Here is a 20,104-nt window from a genome sequence, read left to right on the forward strand (position 1 = left end):
TTCCTCTAAGAGTACAATGCTGAAAGACTACTTGGCTGTCATATCAAACTCCATTTATCCCATTTCTTTAAAGTAATCTGAGAGCCCAGATGGGTTGTATAAACATAAGAGGAGGTTCCTGGGAGTTCACTAGCTTAATGAAGCCCGTATGTTTGACTCATGTAGTAAGTATTTGATCATGCTGATGAAACTCATTTAAACCCCAGCCACACACGCTGTTGCCGAAGCCCCGATAACACTCTACATCACTCTTGCCAGCAGGCCTGCAGCAAGATGGGTGAGACAGAACGCTGGTGACATTTCACATGGTAAATGGACTTTGGAGGGTAGCAAGGAGTGGAAAAGATAATGAGCCTTGAGAAGCTGACTTGTAAGTCCATTGCCTCCGAGTGTCTGAAGTTCTGCTCAGCATCCACCTATGCTGAAAGGAGGGTAACAACTCATACTCATTCTCTTGTCGATTTCTGAGCAACCAAGACAGAGAAGGTAGATCAGTTGGAAAGCTTTCTGCTGCAAGTAACAGAAACCCCAGCTCAACCAGCTTAAATAATCTGGAAGCTTTCTGAATCACTTAACTAGAAATCCTGATAAACAGTGCTGCCAGACATGGCTAATTTAGCAATTGACCACCTCAGCAAGGACCCAGGCTCTTTCCTGTCTTTGCTTCACAATTCATGGTGACCTGGGGTGTCCATGAGGATACAAATGCCTACAATGCATGGCCCCTGCCCTCTAAGAGCTTACACTTCAGCTGGGAAGAAACTACAGAGAACTTCAAGGCAGGGGAGAAGTAGCACTGGTTCCATTTCAAGCTGTGGAGCTTTCCTTAAGCAAAGGCAGAAATGCTTTCAGCCATTAACCATCCCAGTCAGGCTCTAAGAAGTCAGTGTCCTTCCTGAGAGAGAGACCCGCAAAGGAGAGTTTCTGGGGCTTGCGGCCATGACTCATAATTCTGGGAGTTTCATTCAACCAGCATTTGTTGGTAGAATGTCCCTGATGAGTGGGACACAGAGTATGAACTCAAGGAAGAAAAATACGTGTGCCAAGAGAAAACAATCGTAGTTTTATGGGACTTAGAAGAGGGTACTGAACAGGCATCAAGGAAGAACACATAGAGAAGGTGATATTTGAGAAGTGTCCTGAAAAGGGAGGCTATAAACTCAAACAGAGGATGAAAGAAAGTCTAGGATGGGTGAAAGCAATGGTGAGTTTCTTGGTGGGGTTGGACCAGGTGATAATAAGGGCAGTGGGCCTGAGATGGTAGGTCAGGTCATACTATAGAGGGCCCCCAATGCCAGAGTGAGAAATTGACATTTAATTCCATACGAAAGGGGTGGGAGAGGGTATGAAAGGTGTTTTAAATATAAACTTTGTGTTAGAATACAACATTACCAAAAAAAGGGCACAAATCATAAGTGCATTTCATAAAGTGAGCACACCCCTGCAACCAGTGGCTCTGCTAACCTACAGTCCTCCAACCTGCTTGGAGTCTCCTGATCCTGGTATGTAACTAATAATAATAATGATCATTATGACTTACATTTATGTAGGATTTTATAGTTCACAAACCATATTTGCATACTTTTTTTTTTTTGTCTCACATCATCTGATAAGTATTATTGCTACTGTCCTTACTTTACAAAAGCATAGAGCAACAAGGTCACATGAATATTAAGAAGGAGATTTTGGACTCTTCCCCTTGTATCCTCACCCCATTAAAGGTGGAGCCATTAAACGGATGTTGTAGATTTATATTTATTCATATAGAAACATGATCAAAATATATCATGGAGTTAAAAAAAAAAAATAGGCTACAGAGAACCATTAGTATATATCTTCCAGAAAGTATTGTGGGGCAGTTGCATGCACCAGAGCCACACCACCTACATTCAAATCCTGCTTCTGACACTTGCTGGCCTACGTAATTTTGGACAAGCATGTAAATTCTGGAAGCCTCAGTTTCCCCATCTGCAAAATAGGCCCAACAAGAATATATCCTTCATTTGACTTCCATAAAGACTAAAGGAGAAAGTCCATGTGCAGTGACAGAGTAATGCCCCCTCCCTGCAAAGATGTCCACATCCCAGTCGCTTGAGCCTGTCAATATGTTACCTTAGATGGTATAAGGAACTTGCAGGTATGATTGGGTTATAGCTGTTGAGATAGGAAGATTATTCTGGATTTTCCTCCCAGAGCCCAATGTAATCACAGACTAATGTGGTTGCTGGCTTCGAAGATGGAAGAGGGCCACAAGGCAAGCAATGCAGGCAACTTCTAGAAGGTGGAAAAGCCAAGGAATGGATTCTCCCCCTAGAGCCTCTAGAAGGAATGCAGCCCTACCAATACCTTGAATTTAGCCTGGTGAAGTGCATTTCAACTTCTGAACTACAGAAATGTGCAATAATTAATGTGTGTAGTTTTAAGCCACAAAATTTGTGGTAATTTGTCACAGCAGCCATAGAAAACTAATACATCATGGAAATCATTTAATCAGTGTCAGGCACCTAGAGAGCCCCTATGCACATTAATATGCACTGGCAGATGTCTAGAAGGAAATACACTGAAATGTATTAGTCAGGGTTCTCTAGGGAAACAGAACCAACAGGAGAAATCTGTAAATATGAGATTTTATAAAAGTATCTCATGCGACTGTGGGGATACATGAGTTCAAATTCTGTAGGGCAAGCCATGAGCTGGCAACTCCGATCAAAGTCTTCGATGAGCTCCCAGGAGAAGCTGGCTAGCTGAAAAGAAATGAAAGTGCTCTGTCTTCTCTCTTAAAACTCTTCAACTGATTGGATTAAATCCAACTGAATTTGGGTTCTCTCATTGCGAAGACACTCCCTTAGTTGACTGTAGATGTAATCAGCCATAATGCAATCAACTGACTGATGATTTAATAAACCAGCCTCCTGGTTTATTAACCGGCCATGAAATGTCCTTGCAGTAATGGTTAGGTCAGTGTTTGCTTGACTAGACAACTGGGCACCATCACCTGGCCAAGTTGACACATGAACTGGACCATCACACATACAGTCACAATAACCCCAAACTGGAAATAACCCAACTGTCCATCAGCAGAAGCGAGGATAAACAAACAATGCAAATTTGTACAGTGAAATATTCTCTGCAATGAAAAGGAACTGAGACATGCAACAGCATTGCTGAATCTCAGAACATTGTGTGGAGCAGGAGCTCACTGCCTGATTCCATTAATATGAAGTTCTTTGTTCAAGAACAGGCAAAACTATTCTGCAGTGAGAGAAGTCAGAGCAGAAGTTATATCTGGGGAATAGTATTGATTGGGAAGGGACATGAGGGAAACTTTCTCGTGATTGAGATATACTATACCTTGATCTGAGCTCCAACTACATGGATATATACACAGGTATATGTAAAAGTTTGCAGAGCTGTACACTTACAATTGTGCATTTTACTGTGTATAAATTATGCCTAAAACTATGTTAACAATGATTATCTCTTTGTGAGAGAGGGTTGGGGTGATTTTTATTTTCTTCTTACTTTTCTGTGGTGATTGCACAATAATTGTGGGGGAGGGACCTATTTTCAGTTTGAAATAAAAAATTTACAGTGTAAGAGGTTGGATCTGTGTGTATGACAACTCTTTGTATCCTTTCCTTGGGGGGGTCAGGCCTCAGGCTGTCCACAGCGGAGGGAAGGGGCCAGCTGGCCCAGCCTTCTGTCTGGCTCTGAAACCATGTCTCTGAAACAAACCTCTCCCCCCTGCCCCAGCCTGCTGGTCCCCAACACCAAGGGGCTCTCTTTCCCTGGTTCACATCCCTCCCTTTCTTTAACAGGAGCTGGATGATTTATCAATCATTCCATGCAGAGACACCTCTGGCCTTGGAAGTGTCTGGAAATGGGTTCCAATATCAAAATTTGCCTGAATTTATTCTTAAACATGAGAAAAAAAGTCACAAAATTTCTTAGAAGGAATTATCTCTTTAGGGGACAAACCTTCTGTGTTGAACATCCATGTTCATACATGGGCTAAAATATAAAAACTTTGTGTTAAGCTGTCATCTCAGATGCCCCCTGTCCAAGCTGGTTCCTGGCTCTCAGCACCTCAGCTCCACATGGGCTTGGGTCCAACTCCCCTTGAGACCTTGCTGACAAGGCCCCATCCCAACCAGGTAAATCCAGGTGTGTCCTGAGCCCCGGAGAGCAGAGGAATCCATTCAGAGCTGGGGCCCAGGTGGCCGCCTTAGACTCACCCTGGGAGTCAGAAGGGTAGATGGCATCTCTGCCTTGTCCTGGCCTTTATTCTGGTAAGTTAATTGTCTTATCTGAACAGCCTTGACTTACCTGTTTTTGCAGTTTGAACCAATTTACCTAGTGGTCCCTAAATATCTGAATTCCAGATCACCTTTGTGAAAAGAGGCAGTACAATTTACTTACTAAGTACATGCATATTGTACTTAATAAGGTTTAATTCTTGGCTCTCCCAATTACTAGTTATGTGATCTTGAATAACAATCTAACCTTTCTAAAGCCCAGTTTCCTCATTTGCAAAAGTAAGATAACAATAATGCATTCCTGACAGGTTGTTGAGGGGATTGGCCCTTATGAAGCCTGTTACTGCAAAGGAGAGGCTAAGCCCACTTATAATTATGCCTGAGAGTCTCCCCCAGAGAATCTCTTCTGTTGCTCAGATGCGGCCTCTCTCTCTAAGCCAACTCGGCAGGTAAACTCACTGTCCTCCCTCCTATATCGGACATGACCCCCACGGGTGTAAATCCCCCTGGCAACATGGAACATGACTCGCAGGGATGAGCTTGGCTCTGTCATCGTGGGATTGAGAAAGCCTTCTTGGACCAAAAGAGGAAAGAGAAATGAAACAAAATAAAGTTTCAGTGGCGGGGCGATTTCAAATGGAATAGAGAGGCCATTCTAGAGGTTATTCTTATGCATTATATAGATATACCATTTAGTTATTAGTGTATTAGAATAGCTAGAAGGAAATACCTGAAACTGTTGAACTGCAACCCAGTAGCTTTGATTCTTGAAGGTAATTGTATAACTATATAGCTTATACGGTATGACCATGTGATTGTGAAAACCTTGTGGCTCACACTCCCTGTATCCAGTATATGGACAGATGAGTAGAAAAATGGGGAAAAAATTAAATGAATAATGGAGAGGGAGATGGGGAGATGGGATGTTTTGGGTTCTTTTTTACTTTTATTTTTGTTTTTTTTTTTTTTTGAGTAAGGAAAATGTTCAAAAATTGTGGTGATGAAAGCACAACTATATAATAATACTGTGAACAATTGATAGTACACTTTGGATGATTGTATGGCATGTGATTATATCTCAATAAAATTGTAGGAAAAAAATGAGTTCATACTGGAGTAGGGTGGGCTTTAATCCAACATGACTGGTGTCCTTATAAGAAGGGAAATCTGGAGACAGATGGATGAGGGGAGAGAATGTCATGTGGCAACCAAGGCAGAGAACATCAGGGATTGCTGGAACACCAGCACCAGAAGCCAGGAGAAAGGAATGGAACAGATTCTTCTTTAGAGGTTTCAAAGGGGATGTGGCTCTACTGACACCTTGATTCCAAACTTCTAGCCTCCAGAACTGAGACAATAAATTTCTGTTGTTTTAATCCACCCACTTTGGAGGACTTTGTTACAGCAGCCCTAGGAAACAAAGACAGCCAGCAAAATAGACATGGCCACCGACCAACAGCTATCATCCCTGGACAGCAGGTACAGGGGGTAGCAGAACAAATGGAGCTCCTTTTTCTTTGTCATCACAATCAGAGTGCCATGGTGATGCAAAACTTGTTTGTCCTGGGAGGAGGAGGAAGAAAGAGAGGAAGTGGGGGAAGTGGCTGGTTCACTCTGGAGCCATAAATCACTAGAAGGGGGACACCTTGCCCGATGAAGTTGGAGATTCTGTCTGGAACCACCCTGAGGTGAGCTGGGGTTGGGGGTTGGAGTGGTCATAAATCACCAGGGCTCTGCCGAAGCAGCCCCACCAGCTGGCCCAGTGCACGGGTAGTGGTTGGTTTGCTGGTGGTGAGACACCAGAGGGGTACGGGGCTGGTGTCTGCCAGGCCATGGACACAGGCCCATTTTGTGTGCTTTTCCTTGGGTGTGATGGGGGAGAGAGCAGTTGTGGATTGCTGTCCCTGGGAACTTGGCCTGATGGCCTGGCATAGCTGGAATGTTCTTGGCCAGCTCTTTGTGAGCAGCAAGAGGCGATCAGGAGATGAGTCTCATGATCAGATGACTTAGGCTTGCAGGAGTATTTTTCCCAGAGTTCAGAATCATCTCAGGTCGCTTGAGTGTCCTCGCTGTCCTTGCTAGGTCCCTTCAGTAGTCCTTTGAGTTCTAATTGTTCAGCTTGTGCTAAATTTGTTCAGCCTGAGTGGGCATGCCCATGAAGTATATGTGTCAAGATAATCTCGTGGCCCTATCCATCAAGACGGGAGCATATACTTTAAAAAAAAAGGGGGGGGGCTGAAAGCAGTTATCCCCTCCCTGGGCTACATGTATCCCTGTCCCACACCTTCACCAGCTTCAGTGTCACATCCCTGCTCATGGACCTGCAATGGTCCTTACATCCGCAAATACCTAATAATGCTGCAAGGCCCTCTTCAAACATCCTTTCTTGGGGGACGTCTTACCCCTACCTCACACCACCAAATACCAGAGAACCAAAAGAATACTCTCTTCCTTCATTCGCTTAATAAATCATTATTAAGTTCCTACTGTGTGCCTGGCACTCTCAAGACAGGAGTAAACAAGTCAGATGCAGTCTCTGCTCTTGTGGAGCTTATTTTCTTGATGCAAGAGCTACTAAATGTAAGAAAACATTTGAATAAAATAAGATGGTCACATTTGATAAGTTCTTTGAAGGAAATAAACAAGAAGCTGAGGGCAAATAACAAGTATTGAAACAGAGAAGCTCCTTTAGATGGGGCGATGGAAGAAGGTGTCTTGGAGGAAATAACATTCAGCAGAAACCGGAAGACGAAAAGAAGCCAGCCACGCCTAGCACACAGGGACCGTACCTGCAGAGAGAGGAGCAATGAGCAAGGGGGACAGAGACACAGCATGCGATAGGAGGGCAGGCAGACCCAGATCACGGGGCCAGAGTCATTGGAAGGAGTTGGGTGGCAGCCCATGCTCCAGGCCCTCCCATCATTTGGGGTGTAGATCTATTTTAGCATATATTCTATTGTATTCTTACTATTGGTTTCTTTCCCTGCCTTCCAAACCAACTGCGAGCCCTCCAAGGGCAGGACTGTGTTTTGTTCACGATCATGTCTTCAGCACTAGTCCATTTAATAGTGGATGGATGAGATGGGCAGTTGGTGCCTGACCAACCGAGTGAACTCCTACCTCTCTGGCTTCTTCCTTTTTCTTCCGCTTGGTAGAGGAAAGAAGAGGTCCCTGTTGGCTGCTGTCTCAGAGGAAGAATACACAGAGCCAAGTGGTGGAGTAACCCGCCTAGCCTTTGCCCTGAGATAACCCTGGCACCTGAGACACAGAGTCCACAGGCTTGGAACTGCTGCCACCTCTGAGCCCTTTCCAGCTGCCAGCAATGCCAAGGGTTCTCGGCAAGACTGAGCACCTTTTATGGACTCTTCCATGTCTTGAATGCATGCCTGAAACTCGTGATGGGTGTCTGACCATTGTTTAGAAACTGTTACCATATAAAATAAGCAGTCCGAGCAAATCCAGGAATGTACACTCATCAATGCACAATTTGATGTGTGGGTGGCAAGCTTTGAGCACATGCACACCTTCCATTTCAGGTCAATACACGTTTCTGTGTCAGGATGCCAAGTAGAAAAATATATCCCCTGCCTTCAGAGAGCTTACAGTCTGGTCAGTGAAAAACAAAAAGTAGGCTTGTTAACAAATAAATGCTGGAAAATATTTGAAGAGCTCTGACGTGGATGTTAGTTGAGTTTATAGATAGGGCGATCAAGTTTACTTGGGGAAAGAAGGGAAAGTAGGAAGCACTGGAAAAGTTTCCACACTTGGGAGAAAGTGAGTGTATATTGACTGGGCAGACAAAAGGGAAAGGTAGAGAGAGCAGTGTGAGAAAAAAGACAAGGAGACTAGGAAAGGTATATTGCATTAACTGCAAGACTATTTGGCAAGGCCGGGGGGAGAGTCAAAGTGGCCCACAGTAGGGTTGTAGAGGGATTTGTGTTCTGGGCTCAAGAGCTTGGACTTGATCCTGTTGGCACAAGAAAGGAATGGGTCTCCAGTTGTCTCACAAATATTGGGAACAGCCTTGGAGGTAACCTGCAGGGACCTTCTCTTAGTCTTCTGAAATCTAGACTAATTCCAATATCTTCAACCCAGCCCCACCCCACCCAGGTTGGTCTGACTTGGTATTCCAACTCCTTATCATCTTGGTTACCCTGCTTTGAATCACCTCTAATTTTTGCTGAACTAGAAATTCAGATAACTGCTGGATATACCCAATAATCAGAGACAATCCGAGAACATGTGCTAAATTCCTGAAGGCACTGATGGATATAGGTGTGACGAAGGGATGATGTTTGTGGGTAGGAGAGAGAGGAGCTACCTGGGGATGGGTTTGGAGCTGCCGAGCTGTAATTCTGAGAAGCAGATAATGAGCAAAAACAGAAAGAGAAAGAGAGTAAGAGAAGGAGCTAGCAGGGCATGCACCTCGTACAAGTCCAGTAGAGACCCAGTTAGGATCCACTTTACTTTGAAGCCTTGTGGTCCTAACCCAGACTCTTCTGCAGAGTCTTCCATTTGTCTCTTTAGGTCTCTTCCATTCTCTGTGCTTCAATTATGACGCAGAGACTTCTCTGGAGCAACAGCCATCTGGAGTCTCTTCTCTGTGTCTGGCCTCTTCACCAACTCATCTTCTTAATAATCTCATCTGAAAATATATCCTTCCTCATTTGTCTCTTCATTTCTCCCTCCTCCACTGACCTCTCTCTCTCTCTGAAACCTTATTGTTATTACTTTATAAAACTCTGGGGGATAGATTGCCTAGAAAATATGCACTGTAAAATAAATACATGTGGTTCTGTCTCTGAATTGTCCTGATCTGGTCCAGTTGTGCAACTTCACAGGGCAGCTGTCTACTTTGTGTTCAGCCCAACAGCTTTATGATGAGGTCAGTGGCTTAAAAGCTACTCAATGACTGGTCAGGAAATCTAACCTTAGATCACTCTGGTTAAACAGAGAGCAGCCCTGGTAGAACACCCAAATCTTGTCCCCTGGAAAGCCAAGCAGGGACAACCCTTCAGCCCAAGGCGGGGGAGCAGATATTAATTTCAGGCCATCAGGAGCTGCCTGACATTGGTGTTTCTGAGGTGTTTCATAAGCCCTGACAGCTCTGACCATTGTTTTAGGGGAGGCAGGGACTCCGCTTGCTCAACCCCCCCTCCCCCATTTCCTTGCCTGGAAATGAACACTGTCCCCAATTCGAATGAAGGAGGGGAAATGACTGCACACAGCAAGAGGGTCAAGTATGTCCTGAAAGGAAAGGGTGCAAACGTCTGCAGCATTTCACAAGAGCCCTTTGCCGCTCCTTTTAATGGACTTGGTTTGGGTTCCCCCACGGTGGATCACCCTGTCAACAGCTCTATCTATAGCAGAACAACGGGCGGGCCCATCCCTCACCCCACGTCTCCACTTGCACAATGCTCGCTTGCTGACTCCGTGGCTCAGCTGTGAGAATCAATCATCTCCTTCCAGAACTCATCATTCAGCAGCTGCAGAGCCTCAGCTATTTTTATCACCCCAGGAAGCAGGTGGCCAAGGACGAGTAGGGCTACCTTTGCCGGAGGTGTTGCTATGGTGATGAGCTGCAGGTCGTCAGGGCAGCTGAGCCTCTGCTTCAAGGTTGAACCCAAAGTGCCTGACCTGGAACACGGGAGCATCTGATCTACCTCCCTTCCAAAGCAGTGAAAGCACCCAGGGGCTTAGTAGGGAAGCAGATGTCCCAAGGAGAGGAGCCCAGGGACACTACGGAAGGTCTTAGGGTAGGAGGGAGAAGAAAACAGATCAGGCGTGCATGTGCACATGACTGGGATTCCCCTACCCCAAAAGGGCCAGCGGAAATTATAACAACTCAGGCACCTGGCCTTGCTCACCTGCACAGTCCCTGCCAAGGGCGCCCCATCTCACTGCGTTCCATCAACCACCAAACCTTATGGGGCACCATCTGTGTGCCAAACCGTGGACTGAGGCTAGGGGCCCAAAATCTGCCCTGGAATTATCCAGAGTCTAGAGTAGAAGACATCTCAACAGATCATCCCCAAGCCTGCAATGGTTCCTTGCATCCCCAGTCCCTCCATCACCCCTGGCCTTTCGCTGGGTCTGAGTTTCTAACTATCATCCTGCTTTGTTCCCAGGGGAAGAAACTTTGGAGTGTAAAAGCAGGTGATACTGAAACATTTTATGTTTGTAAAAGTCCACTAGATGCCCTAAACAAGCTCCTTCACCACAACCCTCTGAGGTAAGTCAGTATTTTTAGTTTGTTTAAAAATAGTCTGGGCAGCCAGAGTCTTGGCTGGTTGTGCACATGTGCTTTGCTTGTGAGGTGGGGAAGGCAGAACTCGCCCATGACCTAATGGAGCCAGGGGCAGAAGAAGTCTCTGATCCACCTGAGAGGAGGCAAGAGGGGAGAGTGCTCTGAGGATCTGCTGGTGTGACCCTGTGGGAGAGGCCTTCAGGAAGAGGGAAAGCAGAACCCATAAAATACTCTACTGGTGGGATGGGAGGATGGGGTAGCTGATGCCCCTGACCCTTTCCAACACTAATGAGAGAGAGAGAAATGGGCTTGGGCGGTCCAGAAATCCCCTTTCCTATAGAGGTGGGGAGAAGGCCAGTTTGCCCAAAGCCATTCTCTGCTGCTGAGGAACAGCTGGGAGGAGGCGCTGAGGGTAGAAAAGGTGCCTTTCCTGGTGGCAGAGGTGGAATGAAGATACCCCAGGGAGAGATCCATCCCTGAGAGCAAAAGGCAGGGGTAAGGATTTGTTCTGACTATGTGAGCAGTGGGCATCCTTGAGCAGGTGGGGCAGCAGGCCCAGAGGTCCTGGGAGGTTTGTAACTGGCCCCAGGGCCTGGGGTTCATGGCCAGGCCAGGAACTCCCTCATTGCCCCGGGCAATCTGTGGCTGTTCACCTGACCAGATACTTTACTGCTCTGAAACACTCCCTCTACAGCCAAAGTCAAATTAGCGAATCATTTAAAGAGTAAAGTCACCTGGCACTCTCATTGACAGCTGGGGAGTATGCAAATTGGCATAACCTTTCTAGAGGATAATTTGGCAATTTTTGTATTGGGCCTTAAAAATAGTCATCCCCTTCTGCTAATTACTTTAGCCTTATAAATGTCCCCAACACCAAGAATGTCCAATAGCGGGACAGTGAAATGACTAATGATGCATCAACTGATGAAATACTGTGCTGTTAAATATTTAATTACATGGACAATTTCTAAACATGCAATGCTCTCTTTTAAAGGGTAGAATAAAGACTGTATATAGAGGATGATCTCAATGGTTTTATTATTTTAACAGTTGCTGTAAGAAAAAAGGTCCTTGTTTAAGAAAACACTGATAAGTCACTTGACTTGGAAGAGAGACCTTGAGGACGAGATGTTGACAGGTGTGCAAAGCAACAAAAGAGCTGTTGGGTGGGGAGTGGGGAGCAGTCAGAGAGAGTCCCCATGGTGGGATGTGTAGAGGGTGGTTTAGGGACAAAGATGCCTGATGTTCCATTTCAAGTTTTGACTACAAGCTAAACTCCAACTCCACCCCCTTCTGAGATTTTCAGTGAAGTCCACCACATGAATGTTTGCTTCATGCGAACGGAGATTTGGGGTTGGAAATCCAGGAAAAGACTTAGTATCCATCTAAGTTCAAAAAATGTAGAACAGAAACATTGAGGAGGACATTGGACTTCTGGAGAGCATGGAAATGATGCCCTGGGAGGTTTGTAGATGACTCAAGGTCTCTGGAGTTGTGGCAAGGGCAAGACTGAGCCATTTAGTCTTAAGCCACCCCCTGACTGCAAGAGGCTGTGAAATCCTCACTGATATTTGGCTCACATGTAAATATATATAAACATATATGCACAGAAAATTGAAAGGAGTGGTACCAGAATCTTAACAATGGTTACTCCGGATTGTGGGATTATGATGATATTTATTTTCCTTTTTATACACATAGAATTTGCCAACTTTTGTATAATAAACATCTTTTATAATTTTTTAAAGTGTAAATACAAAACAATGTCATTCCATGTGGTGAGTGGATTGTTTGTGTTTCCCTGTGTGTGCTCTCACTCTAGGTTTATGGGAAGACGGGTGGGCCTGGCTCCCACCATGGATGCCAACCCTCCATGTAAACGAGCCCAGAGCTGGGTGCCAGGAGCCCTGCCCACTCACTAAGCTGTCAGAGACCACATGGAACCCCCGAGCTCGAGCTCAGAGACATGCCACAGATATTCCTGTCTTGTCTGCAGCCCAGAGCATTATGCAGATTATCCAGCCCATGAAAGTAAACCTATTTCCCTTCCAAGTGAGGCACAATTACAGTTGTCGGAGGGACGTAATTAACCGCTGTCTCTCTGGTTTTTCTGCCTTCCTTTGATATCCTCTGTTTATACACATCTCTGAACAGTATGCAAGTGAAATATAATTCCACAGTGATTTTTGTCTTTGAATGTCTTCCCTTTCTTTATAATAGAGCAGAAGCCTGCACTGCTGGTTAGGTTTTCTTTTTCCTTTTATTGAAGGGAAATTCTGAACATAGTAAATACACCCACTGCTTTTTTTTTTTTTTTTTTTTTCCTTTGGTGGACAAGGCAGATATTTCTGCCTTGCTGACCTAGATGATAATTTATATTTATATTATCCACACTTAGAACTTTTCTACCATCACCTATGTGGGAATCTGGAAATGCTTTCCTACCCAGCCATTAATCTTAAAGCCATCTTTGAGGAGAAAGAGAGGAAACTGGGAAAAATATTATTTGCAGGATCCTTTCTCTGGTCAGTGTCTTCAAACTTCTTTGACTGTGGCCAACTTAGGCTTGGCAGAAGTCCCCACAGTCCACCTCCCTCTGCCTGTTCCCTCTTTGCAGAAAAATGTCCTAGAAAACTCAGTGGTAATAAAATATATTAGAGGAATAGACAAGAATCTGTTATTTACTTAATTAAAAATATCATAAACATATACATGGTTTTACATTACTTCCATTATTATGATACTTATGTATCATGTGTACATATTTTATAACTTAATATGTAAGTATATTTACATTGTATTATATTTAATGTTATGAAATAATGCTCTCTTTAAAAGTTTGGTGATGCTGAATTATTCTTAGCAGGTTTCAAGTCAATAACTTGGTTGTACATAGTAATGGAGGTTTATAGAATCAGGCATCATTTGCATGTAAGAATTTGCCATTTTGGATTTCCTGATCTCCTCTCAGCTCTGCCACTGGCCTTGGACCATAACTTGAGAGTCATTTTTTCCCTAGAAGACAATAGCCTAGGAGTTTTGAGCACAGATTATTTTTGTTTGGAAAGGATGCCTAAACGCAGTGATGCTCATGTTTGCAGAAAACAGACACCTGTTCTAATCACGCGTTTTCTCTTCAAGTTCTCTGAGGCAATGCTCACTTTCAATACCCTCAAGTGTTTTCTATAGCACTCCCTGGGCTTCTCCAGTTAGGATCTTGAACGCTGAGTCAGAAGAAAGGCAAACAGAGGAATCGAGTTTAAAGAAAGACCAAAGCATGCTCACCAAAAAGTCCAGATAGAGAAAAAAAGAGAAGATGAACGAAGGCAACAGGTGCAGGCTCAAAAAGGCCATCTCCTACCAAGAGAGCCTCCCTACAGAGGGCAATGCCAGGACATAATCAGCATCTTCATCTCTGAATGATTAAACTAGATCCCCCATGGTACAGGGATACCCAGAGTACCAGCAACTGGAACTGCATAAGAGCTTCAATTCCCAAGGGCCTGGCAAACTTCAACTTCCTTTCTTCTCTTTTCCTTCTAGAATCCTGTTTGGATGCAGGTTTTTCTTTGAGTCAATAAAATCCCAGGCCCCTAGGTTCCCTAGCCCTTGTTAACTGTAAAATAAACAAGCCCCAATGGAGAAGGGCTCCTTCTTTTCACGCTTCCCTAAAATGTGGGGGCTATTAAGAATAGCAGATTCTTGTATATATCATTTAAGATGCAGAACAGCACTAACCCTTTCCCCATTTTTATAGACTACTAGACTGAGGCTCAGAGAGGTTAAGCAACATGTTTAGTGACACACAGCTAATAGGTGGCAGAGGCAGGCCTGGCGCTCAGGCATTGACTGCAGTTCTTGGTTGTTCCTGGGGAAGTGAAAAGGAGGGAAGCAGAGGCAGAGGTGGAAGTTCCGGAGGAAGTGATGGGGAATGGGAAGGCCATGAGCCACTGAAAGGATTATGTTCACTCAGCAACTGAAAGGCAGGCACCTCCATGGCCCTATCCCCAGGCCAAGTGCTGAGGCTGACCCCGTCTTAGTTCCCTAGAGCTGACGTAACAAATTACCATAAACTGGGTGGCTTCAAACAGCAGAAATTTATTATCTTGTAGTTCTAGAGACCAGAAGTCTGGACTCAAAGTGTCAGCTGGGTCATGCTCTCTCCAAAGGCTCTAGGAGATGATCCTTCCTTGCCTCTTCCATCTTCTGGGCTCCTTGGCTTGGTTCTGCATCACTCCAATCTCTGTCTTTTTCTTCACGTGGCCTCCTCCTCTTCTCCATGTGTGTCTCTTTGTGTGTCATTGGATTTAGGGCCAACCTGGATAATCCAAGATTCTTAACTTAATTACATCTCCAAGGACGGCCACATTCACAGGTCCCAGGGGTTGGCACATGGGCATGTCCTTTGGGGAGCCCCTGTTCAGCCCACTAGAGACATTGAGGAACCTGAGGCATGGCCCATCAGCCAAGTTTGAGAGGCCAGATGAGTAGGGCCCAAGAAGAGAAAACACAGTTGCTGTGTGGCTGAGCTGGCCAGGCCCAGCCATGTGGATTCAAAGGAATCTTCAACTCAGTTCAGGGTGTGGAGACATCCCTGGGGGAGCATGAGGTCAGGGCTAATGCTGAGGTCAGTACCTTTCAAGGGAAACACACTTGGCTTCATGTTAACAAACAATTTAGACATAGAATTTAGACTTTTGCATCAAGGCTGCACAAAGATTTCTTTCCTTGGATGAAAAAAAAATTGGCCTGCAGGGTAACATCCTAGGACTGGTTTTATTTGTACTACAAAAGTGTAAACATTGGGAAATTTTTAAGATAGAAAATAAAAAATTAAGAGACACCACGAGACATTGATGCAACTCAATGGACAATGACACGAAGATTCTCAGTGCAAGATCTTCCAATGCTGTGCCCTGGGCATTCTGTCCCTGAAACAGCTCAGTTCAGCTATGCCCCCTTTGCCCTCACCCCCTCGCACATTTCCAGGGCTCTCTTTGCTTCACGTGGGATTGGCCGTCAACCTGTTCTTCTTCACCGGAACCTGCCACTCATCTTCCAGAGGCCTGGCTTGGCCACTCAGAAAGGGCCTTGGCAGAGAAAACAGTGTTTCCTAAATTGGGTATCATTCTGGCTTTTGTTGTTTCTTCCATCGTAGCTAAATATCCATCTCCATGAGATTAAAAGAGTTGGATGAATTCTCTCTCCACTTTTTATATTCCACAAAGAATGTCATTTTGCTCTGGAAACCTCTCTGAGCATGGTCTAGTCTTGCCCACACTCAAATAGAAATACCTAGATGGAACTGAGGCCAACTGAAAGGGTTTGGCCAAGCCCCAAAGAAAATAAAGCACTTCGGCCCCAAGGAGGCAGACAGTCCCGACTCCGGGCACACGAGGTAAACGCCAAATGGAAATCCAACTGTTGCAGAGAGTGATTGCTCAGATGGAGCAAATGTGCTGTGAAATCAGTCCTTGGAAAATCATCTGGAGTTCATCTTAGTGAAATCCAAAAACAATAACTGCCTCCCCGAGCCCGCTCCAGAGGGAGCCTCAGGAGCAACCCTGGTCAGAAGCCCGGAAAGCCGCTACAGGAACCAGGCCCTGGGTCTCTGCCTCTGCCCTTGTTTATTTACAAGCCTGCTTTTCTTTCCTGCCTCGGTTGATCCCTCAGCTTTGCCCTGTGGGGAGCCGAGGGCATCCATCATGCCTCTCACATGGCCGGCAGTAGAGGCACCAGTAAAATGGAGAGTCAGTTAACTCCACAGCTACATGGCATGGGGTGTAGGACTGAGCCCTCGCGGCCCGGGGCATGGGCAAAGAGATCCTGGTGTGCTGGGCTCCATGGTGGGAGGTGGGCCAACCCAAGATTTTACTCGGGTACATTGCAACAAGCATTGGAGGGAAGGAGAATTAGAAGGGAGTTGCTGAGATTTCCTAGAAGAGAGTTGGGCTTTGCCCATCACCGTGCATCCTGATTCTATGCACCGTGCTCCCTGCTCCCTGGCAAAGTGGCCGGAGCTCATCTACATTCCCACCAATGCCAGGAGTTAAGCCCAGGGAAAGGTCATATCTCCACCAGCCAGGAGGCCTCTAGGTCTTTTGAGTAGCTCAATTACTGTGATTGTTCCTACAGATGAGGGTTGGAGCTCTTTGGGAGTAATTGCCACGTGACAGGCAGGGCTTTGATATCACAAATGATAGAGTGAAATGGGGGACATTTCTGAAGACTGATGGTTCCTGTTCCCAAAGCTCACGTCAGCCAGTGAGACCCTCCCAGAGCCTGGAGCCAGCCCGCTCTGGGTCAGTGATCTCACTTGGAAAATTCAAATGGTTGGGCTCAAGTGAAGAAGTTGGAGGGAGTCATGGCGAAGGAGCAGGAGGATGTTTGTAGGCTGCTTAACGAATGAAAGTGACAACGTGTCAAATTTTCCAAGCTGGTTTCCAAAGCACTATGTTAATGGGTCTTCCAGAAGCCCATCTCTCAACAGCCTTAAAGAAGTTTGTTTCCCACTTTTTGTGCCACGATACACAAGGTGATGATGTTCACATGAGCAGCACACTCCCATGGATGGACCCAGCAATCCTTAGCCTGCTGGCTGCCGTCCACCCCTTTCTCTCCCACACAAGGAAGCAAATCAGAAAAAAAGTGAGGGCAGTGCAAGGGGCATTGTTATGGGATAATGTCAAATCCACTCTAACTTTTTGAAATATCAGTGAACAGCTCATTCATAAGCTTTGATACTGGGGTGAGAAACGGAGCCAGCATCGAGCTGCCTGAGGGTTTGTGTTTGACCCCTGTGCAGCAGCGCTGGCTGCCCTGACTACGGCATCTGGCCAGGTATTTTTTTTGGGGGGGGTGGGATGTCATCATTCCAGGCCATGGTCCACAGCCTCTCAGAACAGGTGGCTTGCAGCTAGTGTCACCCTCAAATTTACATGAGCATTTCTGCTTTCTTTATCCCTGTGGTTGTGGACTGAGAAATTCCAATTCTGGCAGGGACTGGGGTGACTTACAGTATAATTACATTGTCAAGATGATCATGCTTATGATAACGTGGCCCGTAAAGAAGGCACGAAACCTTGCAAGTAGAGGTGGGATTTATGAGCCATCTAAGAGAGCAGGCAAGGCTGAGGATAGTGGGCTGGCAGTGAGGGTCTTAGGACTTCAGGGAGAACCAGAGAGGAATAAGTGAAGAAATAATGTCTGTGGGAAGAATACCCAGGAAATGGGGTGGAGGATTCTCTCCACATCTAGAACTTGCTTTCTAGGTTCCGCATTCTGGCCTCCAGAAAGCTGTTCACTTCTTTCTCTCTCCTGCCTGCCTCCAACAGAGAATGCAACTGAAAGCAATGTATTTCAGTGCTTTGATGCAAACCAGCAGGGTGAAAGAGCCGCCCACCACGCCTTGCACCATCTGCCTTCACCTTTGCAGCCCTGTTCTTTGCAGAGTGGCCAGAGCTCCTTGGACAAACTACCACTTGCAGAGGCAGCTGCCCACACCCATCGGAAGCAGCTGGTGGCCTGCAGGCAGATCCAGAGTCCTTTCAAGCTAATTGGATATTCAGAGACAATGGAAATCAAAATGGAATTTCCACCAAAACTTTAATGACACTCCTCAGTCTTTTTTAATCCCTCAAGTCTTGTGAGCAGGAGTCGTGGCTGGTGCCTGTATGCCAAATAAAAAACTGGGGGCTACTGGCATTAATAAGGAATCATCGAGTGCCTCGCTCCTTTTCCTGGTGCAGGTCCCTTGTTTCTTTGGTCTGAGAGGAGAGTTTGAGTTGACAATTGCCATCCAAAGGCTTAGCTTGCATAATTTGCAGCTTCTGAGTTCTGGCCCTATCACTTACTGCCCCTGGGCTAGGGACATCAATGTTTTCATCTTAGTTTCCTTGTTCACTCCACAGATGTTCAAATGTGGTAAACAAAATAGGCACACTCCCTGCTTTCCAGAGCTGCTCTCCTACTGGTGGAGACAGACAAGGAACAAATACAGAAACGTTGAATGCCAGCTCCATAACAGCTGTTTTGTCTGTTTTGTCTGTTTTGTCTCCCCAGTCCCTGGAATAGTGCTTGGGGTATAATAGGTGCTCAATAAATGAATAAGCTAATAACCAAGGGAAAAGGTCAGAGTGCCAAGTGTCATGGCCCAAATTAAAGTGTGTTCAGGTAGAGAAGGGCCAAAGGGAATGGCCTGCAAAGTGGGGCTGCTGTGAGTATTAATCAGATACTTAGCACACAATCATTGCATGGTAAGTGTTCAATAAATATTCTTTATTATTATTAATGATGAAGATAAAATCTGTAACAAGGAAAAAGTAGAAACAAAAACCAAAACATTTGCATCATTAGCTCAAAATGTTCCAGAAGCTCCATGAGACCCAAGAAATAGAGGCCAAATCCCTCTGCCTGGCCATCGAGGACTTCCTTGGCAAGACTTCATCTTGTTTCCCAGCTTCCTTTCCCTGCCTAGGCAATGTCTCTCCACATTCACTCAGTTTCATCTCGGAACCCTCGGTTGGGACTATTCTCCCCCATGTGCTCTAGCTTCCTAGGATAGGACTACCATAACAAAGTACTATACACTGGACAGCCTGAAACAACAGAAATCTATTGTCTCACAGTTCTGGAAGCTAGAAGTCCAAAATCTGTAGGGCAGAAGCCTTCCTTGTTCCTTCCTAGCTTCTTGTAGGTGGCCAGAAATCCTTGGGCTTCAATCTCTGCCTCAGTCATCGCATGGCACTCTCCCCTCCATCTGTGTGTCTGTGTCCGAACTCCCCCCTTCTTATCAGGACACCAGGCCCGCCCTAATCCAGTCTCTCATCTCAACTGATCACATCTTCAAAGACCCTATTTCCAAAAAAAGTCACGTTCATGGGGCCAGGGAATAGAACTTGAACATGTCTTCTGGGAACTCAACCCCTAACATCCCACTAAGCCCGATTCTCTCTTCTCTGTTTTTCTAACTTCAACACACCCTCAGAAGCTCCAGGTTCTGCTTTTTCAGGAAGTATTGCCTAAGCATGTTTTACCGGTCAGTGTCCCAGCACACTCAGGAGAAATTAATAAAGGGACTATTTTCAGAGAAGTGAGAAGGGCTAAGGGAAAGCAACAAGAGACAGCAACACACACAAGGTCTAGCAACAGCAGGAAACCATCACCATCCCTGCATCCTGCAGGAGCTGTTGCTTTAGAGGAGCCAGCTGATGCCAGAATCACAGCAAGGTGGAGAGGAAGCTGGGGAAATAAACCCCCAGCCTCACTTTCCTTCTGACCTCCGATCTCCAGCCAGTGCCTCCAACGGCAAACCCCATCAGAAGCAAGGAGCAAGGGGCCTGTCGATTCTATATGAGTCTATAGACATCAGCCCCCCAGGGCACCAGTGGGGAAGAGAGTAGATCTAGGGGTGAACTGGGGGCAAACTGAATAATTACACCCACAGCTGTCCATGTAGATCTTGCCCATTCTCCGAGCTCATGATGCATCTTTTATCTGGATCACTTATGTGACCTGTAGCCAAACAGAGCCACACTGTTCTGCAAGAGTACATGTTGTCACTATGGCTGGACTATAAGCCACAAAGCAAGGAGCGTGTCAG

This window comes from Choloepus didactylus, chromosome 4 (genome assembly GCF_015220235.1).
Source record: "Choloepus didactylus isolate mChoDid1 chromosome 4, mChoDid1.pri, whole genome shotgun sequence".
Taxonomy (NCBI): domain Eukaryota; kingdom Metazoa; phylum Chordata; class Mammalia; order Pilosa; family Megalonychidae; genus Choloepus; species Choloepus didactylus.